This window comes from Odontesthes bonariensis, chromosome 8 (assembly GCF_027942865.1).
Source record: "Odontesthes bonariensis isolate fOdoBon6 chromosome 8, fOdoBon6.hap1, whole genome shotgun sequence".
In the NCBI taxonomy this organism is placed as follows: domain Eukaryota; kingdom Metazoa; phylum Chordata; class Actinopteri; order Atheriniformes; family Atherinopsidae; genus Odontesthes; species Odontesthes bonariensis.
In genome coordinates, this window is record NC_134513.1 from 23,785,062 (window position 1) to 23,808,353 (window position 23,292).

The 23,292-nt window shown below is 46.0% G+C and overlaps 6 non-coding genes across 6 annotated transcripts; all 6 read left to right on the forward strand.

The window, feature by feature from the left end:
* Positions 1 to 4,648: 4,648 nt before the first annotated feature.
* Positions 4,649 to 4,737, forward strand: trnay-gua (transfer RNA tyrosine (anticodon GUA)). Its single transcript is given in 2 exon segments — positions 4,649 to 4,685; positions 4,702 to 4,737. It is a non-coding gene; the product is annotated as a tRNA-Tyr (tRNA).
* Positions 4,738 to 7,405: 2,668 nt separating this feature from the next.
* On the forward strand, positions 7,406 to 7,494 carry trnay-gua (transfer RNA tyrosine (anticodon GUA)). Its single transcript is given in 2 exon segments — positions 7,406 to 7,442; positions 7,459 to 7,494. It is a non-coding gene; the product is annotated as a tRNA-Tyr (tRNA).
* A 2,391-nt stretch (positions 7,495 to 9,885) lies between these two features.
* trnay-gua (transfer RNA tyrosine (anticodon GUA)) lies at positions 9,886 to 9,974 on the forward strand. Its single transcript is given in 2 exon segments — positions 9,886 to 9,922; positions 9,939 to 9,974. It is a non-coding gene; the product is annotated as a tRNA-Tyr (tRNA).
* Positions 9,975 to 10,088: 114 nt separating this feature from the next.
* trnar-acg (transfer RNA arginine (anticodon ACG)) lies at positions 10,089 to 10,161 on the forward strand. The gene has a single exon. It is a non-coding gene; the product is annotated as a tRNA-Arg (tRNA).
* A 316-nt stretch (positions 10,162 to 10,477) lies between these two features.
* On the forward strand, positions 10,478 to 10,549 carry trnah-gug (transfer RNA histidin (anticodon GUG)). The gene has a single exon. It is a non-coding gene; the product is annotated as a tRNA-His (tRNA).
* A 716-nt stretch (positions 10,550 to 11,265) lies between these two features.
* On the forward strand, positions 11,266 to 11,354 carry trnay-gua (transfer RNA tyrosine (anticodon GUA)). Its single transcript is given in 2 exon segments — positions 11,266 to 11,302; positions 11,319 to 11,354. It is a non-coding gene; the product is annotated as a tRNA-Tyr (tRNA).
* Positions 11,355 to 23,292: the final 11,938 nt, after the last annotated feature.

Consider the following 23,292-nt stretch of genomic DNA (forward strand, 5'->3'; position numbering starts at 1 on the left):
CCATGGATGGGTTTAATATTGGCAGTCTTAATTTAAACGGTGCCAGAGAGATGACAAAAAGGGCTGTTGTGTTCGCGATGGCCAGGATGAAACGCATTGATGTGTTGTTCCTTCAGGAAACGCACAGCGGCCCTGGGAATGAGGCCGAGTGGAGCAGAGAGTGGGGAGGGGAGCTGGTGCTGAGCCACAACACCACCCGCAGTGGTGGGGTAGGTTTCCTGTTCTCCAGAGGCTTCACTCCTACTCATCTGGATGTTCAGCATGTTGTGGCGGGGAGGTGCCTCCTGGTCACAGCTCACTTTGAGCATTTTAAGGTGGTTTTTATCAACATCTACGCTCCTAACAACGGTGCAGAGAGAAAACACTTCTTTGAGAACATGAACGACATTTTAAATGGCTGCAGCCAGGAGGATTTTTTATTCGTGGGGGGGATTTTAATTGTACTGTCAATGAAGTTTTAGACCGAAACCATGCAGAGCCTCATCCAGCATCCCAGCATGCCTTGGGGCAGCTGGTCTCCTCCCATGGCCTGGTGGACGTGTGGAGGAGGATGCACACGAGCTGCCGACAGTACACATGGTCCCACCTCAGTGAGAACAGAATCTCCTCAGCTAGACTCGATCGTTTTTATATTTTTAATCATAGAGTTGGTGTTTTAAAACAGTGTTAGATTTTACCAGTTGGTTTTACTGATCACTCTTTAGTTTTATGTTAGGTTTTTATAAAAAATATTTTACCCAAAAGCGCCTATTGGCATTTTAACTCGGTTTTAGCTGTCGACAAATCTTTCAGGGAGGCTTTTAATTTCTTCTGGAGTGATTTTAGGCAGAGGAAACACGAGTTTGTCAGCTTGAGGCAGTGGTGGGACCATGGCAAAGTGCAAATCAAACTCTTATGTCAACAGCACACGCTCAATGTCACACGTGACATCACCAGATCTGTCAGGGATCTGGAGACTGATATTGTGGATCTCGAGTGTGCAACTGAGTCCACGGGAAATCGAGGATATATTGAAATCCTCAAGACTAAAAAGATGGCTTTGGCCAACCTGCTGGACACTAAAGTACAGGGTGCGCTGGTCCGGTCCCGGCTCCAACACATCACGGAGATGGACGCTCCAACGAGCTATTTCTTCGGGCTGGAGAAGAAAAAAGGGCAGAGCAGACAGATCCACTCCCTGCTCTCTGAGACGGGGCAGGTGCTGACGGAGCCCGGCCTAATCAGAGAGAGGGCTGCTGGGATTTATGCCTCACTGTATCAGAGTGATTTTAAAGAAAATGACGTGCTGATGGACGAGGTCTGTGCTGGCCTCCCTCAGCTGTCTGAGGAGCTCAACTCCCTGCTGGACAGGCCTCTGGCTCCTCAGGAGCTGCAGGCAGCTCTGCAGAGCATGCAGGGGAGGAAAGCTCCGGGCATAGACGGGCTCACGGCCGAGTTTTATAAAGCTTTCTGGGACATCTTTGCCCACGATCTTTTAGATGTCTTTAATGAAAGCCTGATGTCTGGGTCACTGCCAGTCTCGTGCCGGAGAGCCGTCATCACTCTGTTGCCTAAGAAAGGCAACTTGCAGGACGTGAGGAACCGGCGTCCTGTCTCTCTGCTCTGCACCGACTATAAGCTCCTGTCCAAGGTCTTAGCCAATAGGCTGAGAGGAGCCATGGAGCAGGCTCTCCACCAGGACCACGTACTGTGTGCCCGGCAGGTCTATGGTAGATAACATCTACCTCATTCGGGACGTTTTGGAGGTCTCCAGTTCATTAGGCTTGAACACGGGATTGAAATCACTGGATCAAGAAAAGGCTTTTGAATGTGTTGAACACGACTTCCTCTGGAAGGTCATGGAGAGGGTTTGGGTTCAGCGCTGGTTTCGTAGCCAAGATCAAGGTGCTGTACAGTGACATTGAGAGTGTGCTGAAGGTTAACGGTAGCCTGTGTGCTCCTTTTGGGGTGCATAGAGGCGTCCGGCAGGGCTGCGCCCTGTCTGGGATGCTCTATGCGCTCTCCCTGGAACCCCTCTTACACATGATACGTTCGTCTGTCCGAGGCCTGTTTTTACCTGGTTTTAACAGCAGCATAGTTTTATCGGCTTACACCGACGATGTCGTTGTTTTTATTAAAGACCAACAGGACATGTGTGTTTTGGACTCCGTCATCACTAAGTTCTCTGTTGTGTGTTCTGCGAGGATGAACTGGAGGAAGAGCGAGGCCCTGGCTGTTGGCGAGTGGCGCGAAGGCCTCCCTGTTCTCCCCCAAAGCCTGACCTGGACAAGGGACGGCTTCAAGTATCTGGGTGTTTATTTAGGGAGGAACGACATTGTACAAAAGAATTAAGATGCTGTTTTAGACCAGGTTGAGAGCAAGCTAGCTAAGTGGCGGTGGCTCCTCTCGCAAATGTCCTTCAGGGGGAGGGTCCTGGTTTTAAATAACCTAATGGCCTCCTTATTGTGGGACCGGTTGGCCTGTCTGGACCCTCCACCTGGACTGCTGGCCCAGATTCAGGCCAAGATGGTCACCTTTTTCTGGGATAGGTTTCATTGGGGGCCTCAGTCTGTTTTTTTTTTTTTCCAGAGACGAGGGGGGCCAGGGCCTGGTCCACCTGGCCAGTAAGACAGCCACCTTCAGACTCCGGTTCTTTCAGCGTTATTTGACTGGACCGGAGGATCTGGTGTGGAGGGACGTGGCCAGCTGCATACTCAGGCGTGTTAACGACCTGGGGCTGGATGCTGTTCTGTTTTTTACTGATTTTAATTCCCTAAAGTTAAGTGGGTTGCCTCCTTTTTATCGTGGTGCTTTTAAGTCCTGGGCGCTGTTCCACACTCGAAGAAGTGATAAGTGTAACTCTCTGCACTGGCCTGGCTGTTACAGGAGCCTCTGATCTGTGGTGCCAGGCTGGACGTCTGCTGCAGTGCTGTGCCCGGTCTGCAGGGGGCGCTCTGCAGGTCAAAGGTCGTCTGCCTGCATCAGCTGGAGAGTGTTGCAGGTCCAGCACTCACGGACAGCCGAGCTCTGGGCTCCGTTCTGGGGGTGCGCTCCCTCCGCCTGGTGGAGAGGTGCCTGGAGCTGTGGAGGGCGAGGCTGACAGAGAAGGAGAGAGGCCTTCTCCTCGCATTCGGCAGGGGAGAGGCGGACCCGGACCCCAGGGACCCGTACCCAGACATCCACCTGAGGCCTGTGTTGGCGGAGCTGAGCGGGCCTCTGCTGACGTCCTGCAGTGCGGTGAAGCTGAGCCTGCACTCGGCAGATAAGAAGGCACTGTACATGTCCTGTGTTAAAACCATCCAACAGAAGGGTCTGTGCGACAGGGCAGAGTGTGTGTGGACCAGGAGGCTGGGTGGGCTGAGCCCACAATGGAGGGTCCTGTACAAACCACCTCTGAAAAAGAGAACAGGGGATCTCCAGTGGCGAATTCTACATGGCGCCATCGCGACTAACGCCTTTTTATCTAAGTTTAGTCCCAGTGTTATCAAAGTCTGTCCTTTCTGTAACCTGCCCGAAACCCTCTTCCACGTTTTCACTGAGTGCAGCAGATTAACAAGTTTCTTTAGTGTTCTCACTCGTGTTTTTGGTTTGTTTGATGTTCTTTTTACTGCACCCATCTTTATTTGTGGAGTTAAGTATTGTAAAACACAAAAGGAAAAGTGTACACTCCTTAATTTTTTAGTTGGGGAAGCTAAGTTGTCCATTTATTTAACTCGCAGAGACAAGCTGAAGGGTGAGCCGACCCTTGCCCCAGAAACTCTGTGGAAGTTCCATGTGAAGGCCAGGTTAAAACTGGAGTTTTGTTTCCACAGGCTCACCGGGAACCTGGATGTTTTTGTACAGCAGTGGGCTTACAAAGAGCTTTTGTGCCGAGTAGCTCACGGAAAATTATGATTTGCATCCTTTTTGAATTGATTTGTTGCCTTCGCTGTCGTTGACAATGTTATTTGCATCCTTTTTGACCTGATTTATTGACTGAGCTGTCGTTACCGCTGTGGCTTTCAGTAATTAAATGTAAATAAAGTTGTGTTTTTAAAAATAAAAAAAAACAATCTTCTTGGGTTATTATGGAGGTTGGCAGCTTAACGAAAAAGGTGCATTACCGCCACCTGCTGGACTGGGGTGTGGATGCAAGAGAGCCTACTCTAATGCTAGACTGGGGCTGCACGCTTTTCGGACTTCACGAAGGCCTACGATCTTTTTTTTTTTTGTCCCGCCCACTTCAAATCAAACCGTGATTGGTCAATTTTCCCATCACTCTCCAAACCAAAACACATAGCTTGGCCTTCCCCGAGATGCGTGAAGTCCTAACCAATTAATGAGCCGGTTAATCTTGCTTCGATAGAGATGGACGATTCTGATTGGATAGTATGTTTCAGGACAGTGACCCTTTCATTGCCGATGTGAATTTGACAGTAAACTTAACTTTGGAACATAGATTAGCGAGAATGTAGTATTTAATGTATTGTATTAAATTAATTGAGAGTGATTGAGTTTTTTTTATGTATACATACATTATTATTTAATACTAATATGTTTTTGTTCTGAATTTTTTAAGGCCTTCTCTGAAGGCGTAGAAGGCCCTGAGGGTTCCCCTCTGATGATACGCATCTTAAGCCTGGTTACATGCATTCATACAGGATTCATGAAAAGGATGTGGGCTTTGCTCCCTTCGATAGCTCAGTTGGTAGAGCGGAGGACTGTAGGTGCCCAACAACAGTTATCCTTAGGTCGCTGGTTCAATTCCGGCTCGAAGGATGTGCCAAGCTTTTGTATACAGAGGCTCTTTTGGCCAACTCCGTCAATCCTTTCAAAGCTTTTGGAATATGCTGTTTTACGAAAGACTGTTCCACTCTCTATCTAACTTGCTAAGGGCTAGTGGCGCAATGGATAATGTGTCTGACCACGGATCAGAAGATTCTAGGTTCAACTCCTGGCTAGCTCGGCACGATGGTTTTAGTCTCTCACTTCTCCCACTGCTTTAGAACAGGATCGCTTTAAACCTTCTACTCCCTGGGTATCCCAGCTCACTTACGCCCCAAAGATACCTCACAGTGTGTTGTCTTGCAACACATGTGGCTGACCCCACACCGTAAGGAAAGCTCGTCTTCCTCTTTATCTCTGCTGTCAATGATTTTGCTCCAAACACAAAAAAAAAAAACATGCCTGCCAGCCACATGCCGCAGAGCTACATATGCTATCCTTGGGATACGAAGGTGTTTCGGATCACATCAAAGCCACACACGACAAAAACCCACAACCGGCTGTGATCGTATAGTGGTTAGTACTCTGCGTTGTGGTCGCAGCAACCCCTGTTCTAATCCGGGTCACTGCAACCCCCCGACCGAAATTGTTTACATCGCTGAAAAAAGTGCCCAACTTACATTTCTTAAACTTTAAAAAAAAAAAAATTGTCTACAGGCCTCTGTCCCGTATCAAAGATCTGAAAGAATCAAACAGCACAAATGCAGAAGGACTGCCCATTTAAAGAGTATAAAAGGGGTCAAAGTATCAAACAGGCCCCAATGAGAAATAGTGCCTTTTTAATGAGTCGCCAAGGCCGCATATGTTCTGTGTTTTTTAGCTCTTCTAAAGGGAGGGTTTTCACACACCGCCACACCCAAAGTATAAACATCCTAACAACAGAAGATGAAAATCGTGTGCCAAATGAATGGATGGATAGACCTGACAAAAAAAGAACCAAACAAAATGGCTGGACTTTTGCGCTGGACAATGTGAGGGTATATTGAGGATCAACATCTGTGTTGGACGATGTGGAGACTTTCCCAGATAGATGCCAGATATGTTGTTGTAACGACTAAATGCATGATAGAAACTGGGGCTGATTTGATCTGAAACGCATCTGAAACTGATGGTTTCTCATCACTTTTTGTGTTTATTTAACTGATAAACAGGCCCAAGCCCCTGGCTCCCTTCCATAACTCATTTGGTACAGCAGAGAACTGCAGGTGTCCCATGATACGCATTTTAAGCATGGTTACATGCATTCATACAGGATTCATTAAAAGTATGTTGTCTTTGCTCATTTCGATAACTCAGTTGGTATAGCGGAGGACTGTAGGTGCCCAACAACAGTTATCCTTAGGTTGCTGGTTCAATTCCTGCTAGAGGGATGTGCCAAGCTTTTGTATACAGAGGCTCTTTTGGCCAACTCCGTCAATCCTTTCAAAGCTTTTGGAATATGCTGTTTTACGAAAGACTGTTCCACTCTCTATTGAACTTGCTAAGGGCTAGTGGTAAAATGGATAATGCGTCTGACTACGGATCAGAAGATTCTAGGTTCAACTCCTGGCTAGCTCGGCACGCTGGTTTCAGTCTCTCACTTCTCCCACTGCTTTAGAACACGATCGCTTTAAACCTTCTACTCCCTGGGTATCCCAGCTCACTTACGCCCCAAAGATACCTCACAGTGTGTCGTCTTGCAACACATGTGGCTGACCCCACACCGTAAGGAAAGCTCGTCTTCCTCTTTATCTCTGCTGTCAATGATTTTGCTACAAACACACAAAAAAAATCATGCCTGCCAGCCACATGCCGCAGAGCTCCATATGCTATCCTTGGGATACGAAGGTGTTTCGGATCACATCAAAGCCACACACGACAAAAACCCACAACCGGCCGTGATCGTATAGTGGTTAGTACTCTGCGTTGTGGTCGTAGCAACCCTGGTTTGAATCCAGGTCACGGCAACCCCCCGACTTAATTTGTTTGCATCGCTGAAAAAAGATCCCACTTTCAACTTAGATTTCTTAAATTTAAAAAAAAATAATTTTGTCTACAGGCCTCTGTCCCGTATCAAAGGTCTGAAAGAATCAAACAGCACAAATGCAGAAGGTCTGCCCATTTAAAGAGCATAAAAGGGGTCAAAGTATCAAACAGGCCCCAATGAGAAATAGTGCCTTTTTAATGAGTCGCCAAGGCCGCATATGTTCTGTGTTTTTTAGCTCTTCTAAAGGGAGGGTTTTCACACACCGCCACACCCAAAGTATAAACATCCTAACAACAGAAGATGAAAATCGTGTGCCAAATGAATGGGTGGATAGACCTGACAAAAATAGAACCAAACAAAATGGCTGGACTTTTGCACTGGACAATGTGAGGGTATATTGAGGATCAACATCTGTGTTGGACGATGTGGAGACTTTCCCAGATAGATGCCAGATATGTTTTTGTAACGACTAAATGCATGATAGAAACTGAGGCTGATTTGATCTGAAACGCATCTGAAACTGATGGTTTCTCATCACTTTTTGTGTTTATTTAACTGATAAACAGGCCCAAGCCCCTGGCTCCCTTCCATAACTCATTTGGTACAGCAGAGAACTGCAGGTGTCCCATGATACGCATCTTAAGCCTGGTTACATGCATTCATACAGGATTCATGAAAAGCATGTTGGCTTTGGTCCCTTCGATAGCTCAGTTGGTAGAGCGGAGGACTGTAGGTGCCCAACAGCAGTTATCCTTAGGTCGCTGGTTCAATTCCGGCTCGAAGGATGTGCCAAGCTTTTGTATAAATAGGCTCTTTTGGCCAACTCCGTCAATCCTTTCAAAGCTTTTGGAATATGCTGTTTTACGAAAGACTGTTCCACTCTCTATCAGATTTGCTAAGGGCTAGTGGCGCAATGGATAACGCGTCTGACTACGGACAGATTATGTGAACGGAGCGGAGCGCAACGCAATTCCCGCTCCCCGCTCAGGAGGATGTTCGCTCATTCGCTCCCCACTCAAAGTTGCGCCAGGACGCTCCGCTCAAAACTCGCTCCGCGCTCACCTTAATTTTCCTGCTGCTCAGGCGAAATCGCTCCACGCTCGCTCCAAATTTTCAGGAGAAGGAATTTTCTGACATTTTACTTCATGTAATTATGACAGGGCCCTGGGACACACGGCATTTGATTTAATGATGTGACCGGTGTATTGTCTTATTTACCTGGCTGTTAAATTATCGCCACTCTGACGTGCAAAAAATAATGTTTAGAAAATGTTGGGCGCCAGGTAGAAAACTACCACGTCAGGACGAAGCCCACCAGATTACTCAGCTTAAATATGCATCACACGACACAGCAAAGAGAGAGCCCAGGCTGGGCTAGGCAGGAGGAGGGAGAGGCGTGCGTGTGTGTGCGTATGTGTGTGTGTGGCCGCGAGAGCATCAGCAGAAACGGAAGCAAAGCAGAGGAAACGAGGGTCACGGTTAGAACTAGCACCTGAGCAGTCAGCTTAATTCAGACAATCAGAAAGGGGAATATGTCTTCACGGTACCTGACCTGTTCCGAGCGTTCCCGTGTCCCAAAACTCCAGACGAAATACACAATCCACGCTCGATAGCGTTTGTAGGCCCTACAGTTCGGGCGTTTCCCTGTTTATTATCCGCACTCTCTCTGCAACTAATGCTAGCTCCGCCACACATAGAACACACCGTTGCGCCCTCGACTTGAATTGCTCATTTCCTCATTTACTACGGGTGACAAGGCCCGCGTACCATCTCGCTCCATTCATGTTGCCCCGCGTTTCCTATTTAATTATTAATTTATTACACTAGACTACATTAAATCAAAAATGTTATTTTACAAATTTTATAATCCGACATTTTTAATTGACGTTGTGAGCGCATCGGAGCGAACTGGAGCGGAGCGAAATCCTCGCTCCGGCTTTTGAATTGAAAACCGCTCTCCGCTCTCACCATATTTCACCGCTCCGCTCCACCGTCCGCTCCACGCTCCGCTCCGTTCACATGCTCTGACTACGGATCAGAAGATTCTAGGTTCAACTCCTGGCTAGCTCGGCACGCTGGTTTTAGTCTCTCACTTCTCCCACTGCTTTAGAACAGGATCGCTTTAAACCTTCTACTCCCTGGGTATCCCAGCTCACTTACGCCCCAAAGATACCTCACAGTGTGTCGTCTTGCAACACATGTGGCTGACCCCACACCGTAAGGAAAGCTCGTCTTCCTCTTTATCTCTGCTGTCAATGATTTTGCTCCAAACACAAAAAAAAAAAACATGCCTGCCAGCCACATGCCGCAGAGCTACATATGCTATCCTTGGGATACGAAGGTGTTTCGGATCACATCAAAGCCACACACGACAAAAACCCACAACCGGCCGTGATAGTATAGTGGTTAGTGCTCTGCGTTGTGGTCGCCGCAACCCCGGTTCGAATCCAGGTCACGGCAACCCCCCCGCCGAATTTGTTTGCATCGCTGAAAAAAGATCCCACTTTCAACTTAGATTTCTTAAACTTTTAAAAAAATAATTTTGTCTACAGGCCCCTGTCCCGTATCAAAGGTCTGAAAGAATCAAACAGCACAAATGCAGAAGGTCTGCCCATTTAAAGAGCATAAAAGGGGTCAAAGTATCAAACAGGCCCCAATGAGAAATAGTGCCTTTTTAATGAGTCGCCAAGGCCGCATATGTTCTGTGTTTTTTAGCTCTTCTAAAGGGAGGGTTTTCACACACCGCCACACCCAAAGTATAAACATCCTAACAACAGAAGATGAAAATTGTGTGCCAAATGAATGGATGGATAGACCTGACAAAAAAAGAACCAAACAAAATGGCTGGACTTTTGCGCTGGACAATGTGAGGGTATATTGAGGATCAACATCTGTGTTGGACGATGTGGAGACTTTCCCAGATAGATGCCAGATATGTTGTTGTAACGACTAAATGCATGATAGAAACTGAGGCTGATTTGATCTGAAACGCATCTGAAACTGATGGTTTCTCATCACTTTTTGTGTTTATTTAACTGATAAACAGGCCAAAGCGCCTGGCTCCCTTCCATAACTCATTTGGTACAGCAGAGAACTGCAGGTGTCCCATGATACGCATCTTAAGCCTGGTTACATGCATTCATACAGGATTCATGAAAAGGATGCTGGCTTTGCTCCCTTCGATAGCTCAGTTGGTAGAGTGGAGGACTGTAGGTGCCCAACAACAGTTATCCTTAGGTCGCTGGTTCAATTCCGGCTCGAAGGATGTGCCAAGGTTTTGTATACAGAGGCTCTTTTGGCCAACTCCGTCAATCCTTTCAAAGCTTTTGGAATATGCTGTTTTACGAAAGACTGTTCCACTCTCTATCGAATTTGCTAAGGGCTAGTGGCGTAATGGATAACGCGTCTGACTACGGATCAGAAGATTCTAGGTTCAACTCCTGGCTAGATCGACACGCTGGTTTTAGTCTCTCACTTCTCCCACTGCTTTAGAACAGGATCGCTTTAAACCTTCTACTCCCTGGGTATCCCAGCTCACTTACGCCCCAAAGATACCTCACAGTGTGTCGTCTTGCAACACATGTGGCTGATCCCCCACCTTAAGGAAAGCCCGTCTTCCTCTTTATCTCTGCTGTCAATGATTTTGCTACAAACACAAAAAAAAAATATGCCTGCCAGCCACATGCCGCAGAGCTACATATGCTATCCTTGGGATACGAAGGTGTTTCGGATCACATCAAAGCCACACACGACAAAAACCCACAACCGGCCGTGATCGTATAGTGGTTAGTACTCTGCGTTGTGGTCGCAGCAACCCTGGTTCGAATCCGGGTCACGGCAACCCCCCGACCGAATTTGTTTACATTGCTGAAAAAAGATCCCACTTTCAACTTAGATTTCTTAAACTTTAAAAAAAATTATTTTGTCTACAGGCCCCTGTCCTGTATCAAAGGTCTGAAAGAATCAAACAGCACAAATGCAGAAGGTCTGCCCATTTAAAGAGCATAAAAGGGGTCAAAGTATCAAACAGGCCCCAATGAGAAATAGTGCCTTTTTAATGAGTCGCCAAGGCCGCATATGTTCTGTGTTTTTTAGCTCTTCTAAAGGGAGGGTTTTCACACACCGCCACACCCAAAGTATAAACATCCTAACAACAGAAGATGAAAATTGTGTGCCAAATGAATGGATGGATAGACCTGACAAAAAAAGAACCAAACAAAAAGGCTGGACTTTTGCGCTGGACAATGTGAGGGTATATTGAGGATCAACCTCTGTGTTGGACGATGTGGAGACTTTCCCAGATAGATGCCAGATATGTTTCTGTAACGACTAAATGCATGATAGAAACTGAGGCTGATTTGATCTGAAACGCATCTGAAACTGATGGTTTCTCATCACTTTTTGTGTTTATTTAACTGATAAACAGGCCCAAGCCCCTGGCTCCCTTCCATAACTCATTTGGTACAGCAGAGAACTGCAGGTGTCCCATGATACGCATCTTAAGCCTGGTTACATGCATTCATACAGGATTCATGAAAAGGATGTCAGCTTTGCTCCCTTCGATAGCTCAGTTGGTAGAGCGGAGGACTGTAGGTGCCCAACAACAGTTATCCTTAGGTCGCTGGTTCAATTCCGGCTCGAAGGATGTGCCAAGCTTTTGTATACAGAGGCTCTTTTGGCCAACTCCGTCAATCCTTTCAAAGCTTTTGGAATATGCTGTTTTACGAAAGACTGTTCCACTCTCTATCAGATTTGCTAAGGGCTAGTGGCGCAATGGATAACCAGTCTGACTACGGATCAGAAGATTCTATGTTCAACTCCTGGCTAGCTCGGCACGCTGGTTTTAGTCTCTCACTTCTCCCACTGCTTTAGAACAGGATCGCTTTAAACCTTCTACTCCCTGGGTATCCAGCTCACTTACGCCCCAAAGATACCTCACAGTGTGTTGTCTTGCAACACATGTGGCTGACCCCACACCGTAAGGAAAGCTCGTCTTCCTCTTTATCTCTGCTGTCAATGATTTTACTCCAATGAGGTGTATGGACCCACAGGCAAAATGGGGCCTAAAGGCACATGAGGAAATCTGAACTGAGTTCATTGAGTCCACAGACAAAATGGACGAACCAGAGTTTAATGAGTCCACAGCTGGTTAATTTCAAGACGCCTCCGCGCGTCTCCGTGCAAGACACTGAGATACACTGAAAAACAAACTCTTAAATAGTTTTACCCAAATAAGGTAGATTTGATATGGGACCGTACAGTCAGACCATATCTCTTGGCTTTACGCCTGGACCAGTGGCCTTGAATCTTCTTTAAAAGTAAGGGACTTTCTCTCCCCAGGCAGAGAGTTTTCACATTTGACCACAGGCTCTCCCGGGAAATGCATTTTCTGTAACTGAGACGGACCTGATGACAGAAATAAAGATTTCTTTTGTTCGACTTCGTCCGTTTCAGCAGCTTTCTTCACTCATTTTTTACACCGGTTTTTGAAGACGACCTCTCAGAATTTACTACATTTGGCGTCACGAACACAGAAGTCTTTGCTCCAGCATCTGGGTTCCGCCTGTCCTCAGTGGGGCTGCTGTCGTCGTGAGGCCGGCTAAGAAATAATAGGTGAGCTTGTCATCTTCTCATGGGGGCCGCTTAGCTGCACTGTGGACTGGGGGAAAACTGTTTTGCAGAAAGGGCATGCTTTTAGAGCCTGTCCGGGGTGGAGAGGTCGCCTACGGTTATCAGTGAGTGGGGAAGAATCTGTCTAAATTGTTGAGGTTGTTATAAGTACTGAAGTTGATGAAGTGAATTTTAACAGGCCGGAGAGAGGCTGTTATTGAAAAGTGTGTGTATAATAACAATGGATTTTGAGCCGACTAACATAGGCCCGCCCCGCGTCGCCGCCATGGGATAAGCCGGTTGTCGTCCGGCGGGAAATGTGGCTCGATGTTCGTTGTATTCGGACAGTGGAGTTTGTTTATTAATTAAACTGCTTCGGTAAACGAGTTTTAAGTGATACAGAGTGTAGTGGGTCAGTGTGGTGGGGAATCGCGGACGCGCGCTCTCCACTGCAGGCCTTCTGAGTCACAGTGCTTTTGTTGGTTTCGTCAATAATGCATCATAACATGTGCAGTGTCAAAACGTCAGCCAGGATGTACATTTGCTGAGAGGAAACCACAGACGCTCTTTTTGGTCTTGGAGCCAATATATGGTTTCGGTAAAATGATTAATGCGCGTAATCGCTGGGCGCGCTGAAGTTGTGAAACGGGTGTCGTTGAAAGACACGTCAAGCGCTAAGAAGAAGTTGTTGTTATTTACAGGTCGGGTGACCTGACTGTGGCATTAAGTGATCAGGAACTTTTGTCGGTAAAATGAGATCGGGCGTGGCCCAGTGCACGCTACAATTATTAAAATATTAAACAGCTGTCGACATACGCGGGTGCGCGCACAGAGAAAATAGAGAGAGAAAATATGCCGGCTTGGGGGTAAATGTTTTCTGTTGTCTGGCTGTTTGGTTCAAATGAGTTGTGAAGTCTTTGGTTTAAATGTTATATGTGTATATGTTGTCTGTGTATGTCTGTTGGTAGCTATCCACTAACTTTCATACTATACCGGCGTGCTTGGGTGGAGTGTTCCTATTGATGATGGATGAACTGACGGATGGTGAGATGCGAGTACATGGGCACGCGCGTGTCTTCGCGTGGTTTGTGGGGATAGCATGGGTGTGTGATTGCTGAAAACAGGACAATAACTGTCATATTGTGAGTTCTTGTGTGTCTGATAAGATCTGTCCATCTAATGAGACGATCAGTGTGCACGTATTCTGATTAAAAAAAAAAAAAAAAAAGTGTGGGGAAGCAGCCTCTGGGTGCGCGTTCACGGCGAAAGAGAGAAAAATAATAAGTGTTTGCAAAAGTGGATTTTGGCTTAGAGCGGGAGAGGTGGAGAGCGTTACTCCAGATAACAAAAAGAGGGGGATTGTCAGAGTTCGGAAATCGTGGTAATGATGGTGGGGTTCATGCTTATTTAATGGGAAAGTGAATACATTTAACATGTGCTCTGTTTCAAGGAATTAAATGTTACAAGTGGGGTTCTTGTTTTTCTCACCGAATGTACATGAGAGCCAAAGGAGGGCCAACACCCAAAACTCAGGACCCTCCATATAAGTCGATAAAGGACCAAGACAGAATGGGTGTGCGCTGAAGCGACCTGTGTGCGCGTTCACGGCAAAACAAGGGAGAATGAAAAAAGGTGGGGGTTGAGAGAAAGCTGGTTACGCGCATATTCGAGTTTGGAAAAGAAGCGCTGGAGTTAGAACCCAAATATATTGAAAGACATTCATTTTTAGTTAATCGGCTGTTTAATCAATACCAACGGAGAAAATTAAGAAATGCACAACCTTAATATCCGAGTTAAGCACATAATCTGATCTAGGATCGGCTGAGGCTCATACCAGAACAACGAGTGTTTCGGAGGAAAACGGAAAAAAAAAAAAAAAAAAAAAGATTTAGATTTAGATTCTTAGAATACACAGAATGGATAGGAATGGTGAGAGTTAATCTTATTTGAGGTGAATCTTATCTTGTACTATGTTTCATGGATTTGGGATGTTTCTGTGATCCCTCGAGTGTGTGGGAGGGTCCAAGCAGACAGAGAAGCTGCGCCCGAGCCATATAAGGCCAGTGTGATTTATCCACAGAGTCTTTAAAACATCAACATACATACACATACACACGAGCACTTACACTCCTATGCCCACATACATGCACACACACATGTCTGTGCTTGTTGCTGTGTGTTTGTTTTAACAGAGTGAGTCTCATTAAAAGAACAACTTTCTTAACAACTAGGTCCTACTAAACAGATCTCGGCGCTCTTTCCGCCCCCCAGGGTCGGTGCTGAAACCGTGCACGGGGGAGTGAAAACCTCCTAATGAAAGACCTCCAGCTGAATTGCTGTCAAAGGCCAGCTTCCACTGGAGGGGGGAAAAGTGACGAGATCATATTTTTTTTTAAATCAGTGGCCTGAACACTGCTGCTGTGTGTTCAAGTAGTAGCATCTATGGCATCAGAAACTATAAGGCTACTTCACGCATTAATGATTAAGGTACCTCATAAAGTGACTGTGATATTGTTACTCAACAAAACATTTTATTTGTCTCCTTCCAGACATCTCTCCTGCATAACTGTTGTTCTTTCACAGCCACACCTCGTGGTAGAGAGATGGACTTCACTTGTTCCATCCTCACAGCTGCCTGCCCAACGAGATGGAGAGCATCAGGATTGTATATCAGAAATTACTATAAGTGTCTTACCCAGGCCAGACTTGAATGCCATACATTATGAAAATGCAGGAATAAATATGCTTGTCGACAGGTCACATAGGAAGAACCCTGATGACACAAATATTACAAAAATTGCTGTCGTAACAGAAGCTGAAGTTCTCTTAAAACGACCACAGCCAAACAATTGTTCTAATCAAATAGCTGAATTGGTAGTTGTAACTAAAGTTAGTAAGTTGGAGAACAAAAAGGTTGTTAACATTTACATTAGCAATCAATATGCTCCCTCAAAAGTATGCGGGTTGACACAGCAAGGGAAAAATAGATGTATGAGGACATCCACAGGTGAATCTATACGTCATAAAGAATTGATTGTAGCATTATTGGATGCTATTCAGCGGTTAGCTGAAGTAGCAATTTATAGATGTGCTGGACACGTAACAAGCTTGTTTAAATCATGGTGCAGTATTGAGTCATGGACTAGGTCATGCCTCAACAGGGGGGATAGTAACAATAAGAAACAAGGTTTTTACAACATATGGGTTTACTAAGTATTTAATAAATAATAAATAAGTAAATAAATTTGTGTCTAACAGGTCAAAAATAGGCAAAACAGAAGCCACAGGGCACTCAAGTGACAATATGAGGATAATTCCTTAAAGCTAGAGAACCCTTTTCATCACATTTGTATGAATTCCATTGAATTAACTAAATGGGAAGAGAAACAATTCTGCCAAGTGATAATAATTGTGTTTACCAAATGGGTTGAAGTATTTCCATGTGCAGAAACAGATGGACTCTCAGTAGCAAAGGCACAGGGAAAATAAATATTTCCTAGATTGGGGATTATGGAAAAAACCTACAGTGATAATGGAACATACTTAGTAAACAATGTCGTCTCCCTGATGCTAAAGAACTTAAAAATATACCTTAGAAACCACTAGACATATCACCATATCAGTCAGCAGGATGACTGGAAAAACACAAGGGAATAGTTATGTCAAGACTGAAGAACAATCATAGAAGAAACAGGAAAATGGTTTCACTGTTTACCACTAGTAGTCCTAAAGGTCAGATAGGGCAGATGCGAGGAAGCATGCGGGTACAGAATTCTTTCAAAAACTAAACTTGGTTTATTATCAAAAAGGTTTCGAGGAAAAAGCGCAGCTGGGCCGGATATCAAAAACCAAACAGTAACAAAAACAAAACATAACTAAGGTTAAACAAAACAGGACTATGACTATGACTGAACACAAGAGGGGTACTTAATTTCAGTGACCAGTGACTAGTGAGGATTTGGCAGTGAACATGAATAAACCGGGAGACTAAATACTGTGGAGGGGATTAGTGATTGAGTGCAGTTGATGGCAGGACAGGAGAAGGACTAAGGAAAGGTGGCACGACATGACAAAACTAAATACGAAACCTGAACCTAAACCTTAACAAAACTAAGAAACGGTTAAAACTAAGAACTAAACAGAAAACTAAAAAGGTGTCAAAACACCACAGACACGACACTAAACATGCATATCATTTCAATTATCGCAAGATTAATGCCATTTGAGATAATGTATGACCATTTGTACTCCCACAGTGGAAACCATTCACCAAACACGATGAAGAGAAAGAAGAAACCGTTGCAGAATACATGGTTAAAATGTTAACAAGGAGAGAGAGATCTCTTCTGTCAATTCTGTTCCAGGTGAACCTGTGGAGAAATCTCTGAAGACAGTAAAACCCGGAGACTGGATCCTCATCAAACCAATAAAGAAAAATGGACGAAGAACTGGCCCAGTCCAAAGGGGGAAAGGTCCATGTCAGGTACTACGTACAACACCCACAGCAGCTGAAAAAGTAGAAAGGACTTCCTGGATTCACTTATCACACTGTAAACTAGTAAGACCACGACCTTCAGAAAAAGGGAAAGATTAGTTACCCACCACCGTTCTCTGAAGCATAAGTCTGACTACAAAGGGGAACTTTCTCAACAGGAGAGGTTCATCTCAACCTCAGTGAAGAAAACAACGGCTAAAACGAGAACATAGGGTGCGGCTAAAATAAGACAGGAAAATGGACAGACATCGGCCGTGGCATCCATTCAGATTACCAGGATTTTGTGGGTTAAGAGGAACTACCTGTGTATTGTTTATCATTACCTTTATTATAGTATTTCCAATTTTATGGTATGAAGCATGGATTAACAAAAATGAAGACGATGCGGAACAGAGTACCACCACTGCTCCCGTGACACTGCGGGTGCCTCATAGAAATTGGGTTTAGGCCTCACACACACAGAACAATACCAAGAAATATAAGAAAGATATTCATACATAGACATAGAGGTTCACATATAGGCCACTGAAGGCAACAAAGACCTGCTCACCCAGTAAAGTTCAATATTAATGTGTACTATTTAACTGAGATCTGCAAAAACGTGAGTTAAAATGTTAAGGAGTCCATAGTCAGTGTGAGAAAACTACAGAGATAAATGACGGTATGTACGTTAAAACAGAGATGAGAAATTGAGAAAAATAATAGTTTGTTCGTTTGTTTGTATGTATGTACAGGAAGGTGATCTGTGCATAAACTGGTTTGGGTTGTAATTATCCAGTAGTGTCTCAGTGAAACAACAGACTGGGGGAAACATAACGAAGTCAACAAAAAACAGTGTTCCGCTGATCTGATCAGTTGCTCAAGTGTACTCCATTCAAACTTGGTGGCTATTAAAGGGACATAAAATGAGGAAGGCTTGTTTAGAAGAAAATAGGAATAGAGATGTGAAGGTCAAATACATGTTTTAACGGGACACTGATAATATTAAATAGGCCACTCAGACGAGATGGGAAAAGAAGTTTGGTTTTTAAGGAAATCCCAGTGCGGAAGGAGACACAAAATTGTTGAAAACAATTGAAGAATGCCTTTCTGAAGGATGGTTTACCACAGATAAATAGCTTTGTGACCAAGCACAGGGTAGATCACTGTACGGCCCAGTTATATAATTAAATCAAATTAAATCAAATTTATTTATATAGCACATTTTATGTACAAACAATTTAGGGTGCTTTACACAGAATAAAAGCATTGCAGCAGGGAGTGGAAGAAGCATTTAAAATGCAAAAAAGAATATAAAGAGAAACAAATAAAATCATTTAAATTAATTTAGAAACAAGCAACAGTCCAGATAAGTTCAAAGATTGCGTGCAGATTTCATGCATAGACACATGAGAAAATAAATGTTTTTAACCTGGATTTAAAAATGTCTCCATCTGGGGAAAGTTTAATCTCCACTAGCAGTTTGTTCCACTTGTTTGCAGCGTAACAGCTAAATGCTGCTTCTCCATGTTTAGTCTGGACTCTGGACTGGACCAGCTAACCTGAGTCCTTGGATGTAAGAACTCTGATAGGTTATATTCTCTGAACATATCACAGATGTATTTTGACCCTAAACCGTTCTGGGATTTGTAAACCATCAGCAGGCTTTAAATGGATCCTGCTATTAGATAGGCAGTGAGTTGGTAGCCGGCTACACAATGGTAAAGCAAACGGAACGGATTTTGTCGTTGAAAAAGCTAGACCTAGATGACAAAATCACACTTAAAGATGTGAATTTAATGCAGGAAGCAGCGTGTACGATGGACAAGCAGCGTTGGGCTAAGAGGGTTGCCAGTCAAGACCCTATGGGTCTTTGGAGAAACCATGAGGGTTTGATGGTGGCGCCCCTGACTTGTTAGATTGGCTCATTCAGGAAGCACACGGGCAAGCCCATGTTGCAAGGGGGGAAGTTAAGAGAAAGATCACACAAGAGTACGGGGTTTTTGGGCACCGTACTTGCTCGAACAGGCGGATCACGTCATCGGAAGATGTGCCATTTGTTTGAAAAATAATGTTAGGAGAGGTATGACGGTTCCTCCAGGGCACATTCCGACTCCAAAAGGCCCTATGCGGAGTTAGTAATGGATTTCGTTGACATGATAAAACCAGTGGACGGCAAAAGGTATGTTGGTGGTAGTGGACAGGTTCTCACGATGGTCAGAGGCCTGCCCAACTGGGCGAAAAGACGCTCAATCTGTTGCTAAGTTCCTGTGTCGTGAAGTCATACCCAGATGGGGGCTTCCAGATAGAATATCATCAGATAACGGGCGAGAAATTGTTGATAGAACTGTAGAACTGATCTTACAGAAACTAGGAATCAAGCAACGTCTTGGAGCGGTTTATCATCCACAGAGCCAAGGCATGTGTGAGAAAATGAACGGCGTGTTGGAAAACCGTCTTGTAAAAATCTGTCAACATACGGGACTGAATTGGGGGGCAGCGCTTCCACTTGCTCTAATGGCATGCCGTTCAGGCGCACTTCGTGATTTGCAAATGACACCACATGAATTGGTGACGGGCAGACGAATGCCCACGCCCTTGTTGCGAACAAACGGGAAAGGTCCAAGTTTGTCTCTGTTGGAAGATGAAATGATGACATACAGTACATTAAGTATATGGTTACATAGGAACATATCCACGTATGTCATTGACAGGCAAAAACAGGACCACGAGCAGGAGAAGCTTGCGGAGCAAAAGAGAGACATTTTGCAGCCAGGGGACAAAGTGTTCGTAAAGGTCTTTAGGAGAAAGTGGTTTAACGCACGCCGGGAAGGACCATTTGAAGTTGTGCGCAGCACAGGGACAGCGGTCCAAGTAAAAGGGTCTCCCACGTGGTACCACCTGTCACACTGTGTCAAGGCAGCAAAAGAAGAAGAGACTCAAACTAAAGGTACACAGGACAAAAGGTCCAACGGAGGGAGCACGGACAGATTCAAAACACCCAAGAATGCTCAAGATCAAGGTCCAAGAGAGGAGACTGATAATGTTGCAAACAGCTATGATCCTGCTGTACCTGTTCATGATGACACCAACCGGGGCCCACCAATACAAAAATTTGGGGTCATCGATTTGCAACACGTGCCAGAGACAACGGGGGCCTCTTCTCCAGAAAGCAATCCAACAAAGATCAAAGAGAACAACAATGACGCTTCGAGAAGTGACACAGAGTCAGCCGAAGTCCGGCCGCAGAAAGACCAAACCCGAGAGATACGGCGATTAAGGTAATAGTGACCGAGGGTCAGTCGGCCCTGCTTCCATGCGAGTGCAAAGTGGTGGACGTGGGAGGACCCCATCTACCACAGTGGAAAGACAACTACGGAAAACTGATAACCTACTCAAATGCCACCATCAACGCACCACCAAAGTATGTACTGGTTAATGAGGCAAGGAGGGTGAAACAAGAAGGAGACTGTAGTCTTTTTGTGCGTCATGTTCAAAAAAGGGATCAAGGAATGTATATGTGTATATATTTTGGGTCCCCAACCCAGGGGAAAGAAGGGTGTAAAAGAGCTGAACCTGAAGTCAAATATGTGAGGTTAAGGTTAAGAAATGGAGGGGCGGAAACGATAATTCCTGAAGCAACACCTGTCTCAACACAACTCCCTCCACTCGTACACACATCCAAAGGGGAAATAATAGAACCGGCAACCACTGGTATTGCTCGGGGGACTGTAGCGAAAATGAACACCACCTCCAATAACAATAATAGGATAGGGAGTACCACGGCGAAATCTGCTCCGCCAACAAGCGCGGTGGAGAAAAAGGTGGTACCATCGGACACCATTTACCATGTCAATAGGAAATTAGACAAAGAGACACTAGATTTTGAACAGCAAGAAAATGATGCAGCTGCGGATGAACAGACAATTTATAAAAGAGAAAATAAATGGAGGGCATTTGGGTCTGATTCTTCGGTGTTGCAGATTACTGACCCATGGGCTAATAAGAACATGTGGTTCCAACAACTGACTCATTCCGTACGGCGAGCTACACTTGATAACTGCCCCTGCTTTGTAAAGGTTCCAGCACCAAACACATGGCCGTCAATTCTGGAAACAATACCTGAGCCACTTAGTCCCTTGTGTCAGGAGTATGTGTTATCTTGGTTGTTATATAATCAACAAGCACCAACGGATAGGTGGTTGGCTCTGTCAAAACATCTATTTACACCCAAAAAGGAATGTACAGGGTTAAGTGACTTGCCATATCTTAATTTACAAGATCAACAGGAGAAGGGGGCAGCAGCACGGCCTGATCCAATGGAAGTAGTGGCCGTTAAGGCCAAAGTCTGTTTTTGTTCAAACGACACTCACGGTGCTGAAGGGATGTTCGTAGGAATATCAGAGTGCGCTAGCTATAAGATGCAAGTCAGAAGAGAAGCAAACAACAACATTGAAGGCCAGACGAGGGTAACTTTCCATGCCCCGGATAAACGAGAGAGTAGGACCCTGTGGGTTAAGCATGAACTAATCACTGTAAATGTGACCATTGGAACCGTTAAAAGACATATGGTGGGTGTGTGGGAATAAAGTATATCTATTTTTACCATATGGATGGACAGGTTGTTGTTTTAGGGCTAGTCTAAAATTGCCATACGGGGTCGTTACAATCCAACAAGAACCACCAGCTGAGGAGATTCACCCCATTGACAGTTCGGCGAACAGGAAAAAGAGGAGAACCGAGCACAAAAGCCATTATTGGCAAGGGGAAGGTGGAATGAAGACACGGAAGAGGTGCAAGCAGAGGATGATATCATGGATATGTATCCACTTTAAAGATACAACTAAGACAATCATGCAGTAGGAGTGGACGGCCATTTTGTTAACCCAGTTTTCTCCTGTTTATATTACCCGAGGGAGGTAAGATGACTGTATTTTTGGTTTGCATTATTTTGTCAGGAAAGTCAACCATATTCAAGATAGACCTGTTTTGTTTGTTATTTTGGCCAGGATCCACTCCAACTCGTGTTCCTAATAAATGTGCTCATTGCGGATGTCAGGGTGTGGTGTAGGGAGGACACGGATGCGGACTTTCAAAAAGTAAAGGTAGATTTATTAACAAAAAGCAAAGTAACAACATAAAACGGGGCAGAGCCGGAGAAAAACGGAGCTATAAACAAAACAAAAGAACAAGGACATGGCATGGAATAAATACTTAGCTTTGATGAAAACGTGGGAATCGTGGCATGGATTACAAGCTGACATAGGATAAGGAACCAACAAACAGACAGGGGAGACCGGAAACTAAATAGGGAGTGAGAGTGATTGGGGAGTGAGTGCAGCTGAAGACAATGGACAGGTGAGGGGAATAAACTAATTACCTGGGGGAGGGAAGTGAAGGGAAAACTAAACATGGAGTGACACAAACATAACCTAGAACATGAAAACCAAAAACGTGAGTCCATGGGTGTGACAGAGCCCCCCCCTCAAGGGGTGGATCCCAGACAACCCCTTAAGAAATCCGAGGGTGGGAGGGAGGGGCTCGAAGCCGGTCAGGCCGGGGACCAGAAACGGGTGTGTGGTACCGGCTTCGGGCAGCAGGAGGCAATGGTCTGGCGGACGCCCAGACTTCCGTCGGCGTGGCGGCAGGAGACGGTGGTGGTCTGGCGGACGCCCAGACTTCCGTCGGCGTGACGGCAGGAGACGGTGGTGGTCTGGCGGACGCCCAGACTTCCGTCGGCGTGACGGCAGGAGACGGGGGTGGTCTGGCGGGCGGCCAGACATCCCGTGGCGTGGCAGCAGGAGGCGGTGGTCTGGCGGGCGGCCAGACATCCCCTGGCGTGGCAGCAGGAGGCGGTGATCCGGCGGACGCCCGGACCCCCGATGACGTGGCAGCCGGCGGTGATCTGGCGGACGCCCGATGACGTGGCAGCCGGCGGTGATCCGGCGGACGCCCGATGACGTGGCAGCCGGCGGTGATCCGGCGGACCGTCCCAAGGTCGGACGGACCTCCGACGGGGGGGAGCCCCCCCTTTAAGGGATGGATCCCAGACATCCCCAAAGTCTGGGGGTCAGGCCCGGAGGCCTCGTGGTCAGGCCCTAAAGCCTCTTGGTCAGGCCCTGTGGCCTCTTGGTCAGGCCCTGTGGCCTCTTGGTCAGGCCCGGAGGCCTCGTGGTCGTGGTCAGGCCCTAAAGCCTCGTGGTCAGGCCCTAAAGCCTCGTGGTCAGGCCCTAAAGCCTCTTGGTCAGGCCCTAAAGCCTCGTGGTCAGGCCCTAAAGCCTCTTGGTCAGGCCCTGTGGCCTCTTGGTCAGGCCCTGTGGCCTCTTGGTCAGGCCCGGAGGCCTCGTGGTCGTGGTCAGGCCCTAAAGCCTCGTGGTCAGGCCCTAAAGCCTCGTGGTCAGGCCCTAAAGCCTCTTGGTCAGGCCCGGAGGCCTCGTGGTCAGGCCCGGAGGCCTCGTGGTCAGGCCCGGAGGCCTCGTGGTCAGGCCCTAAAGCCTCG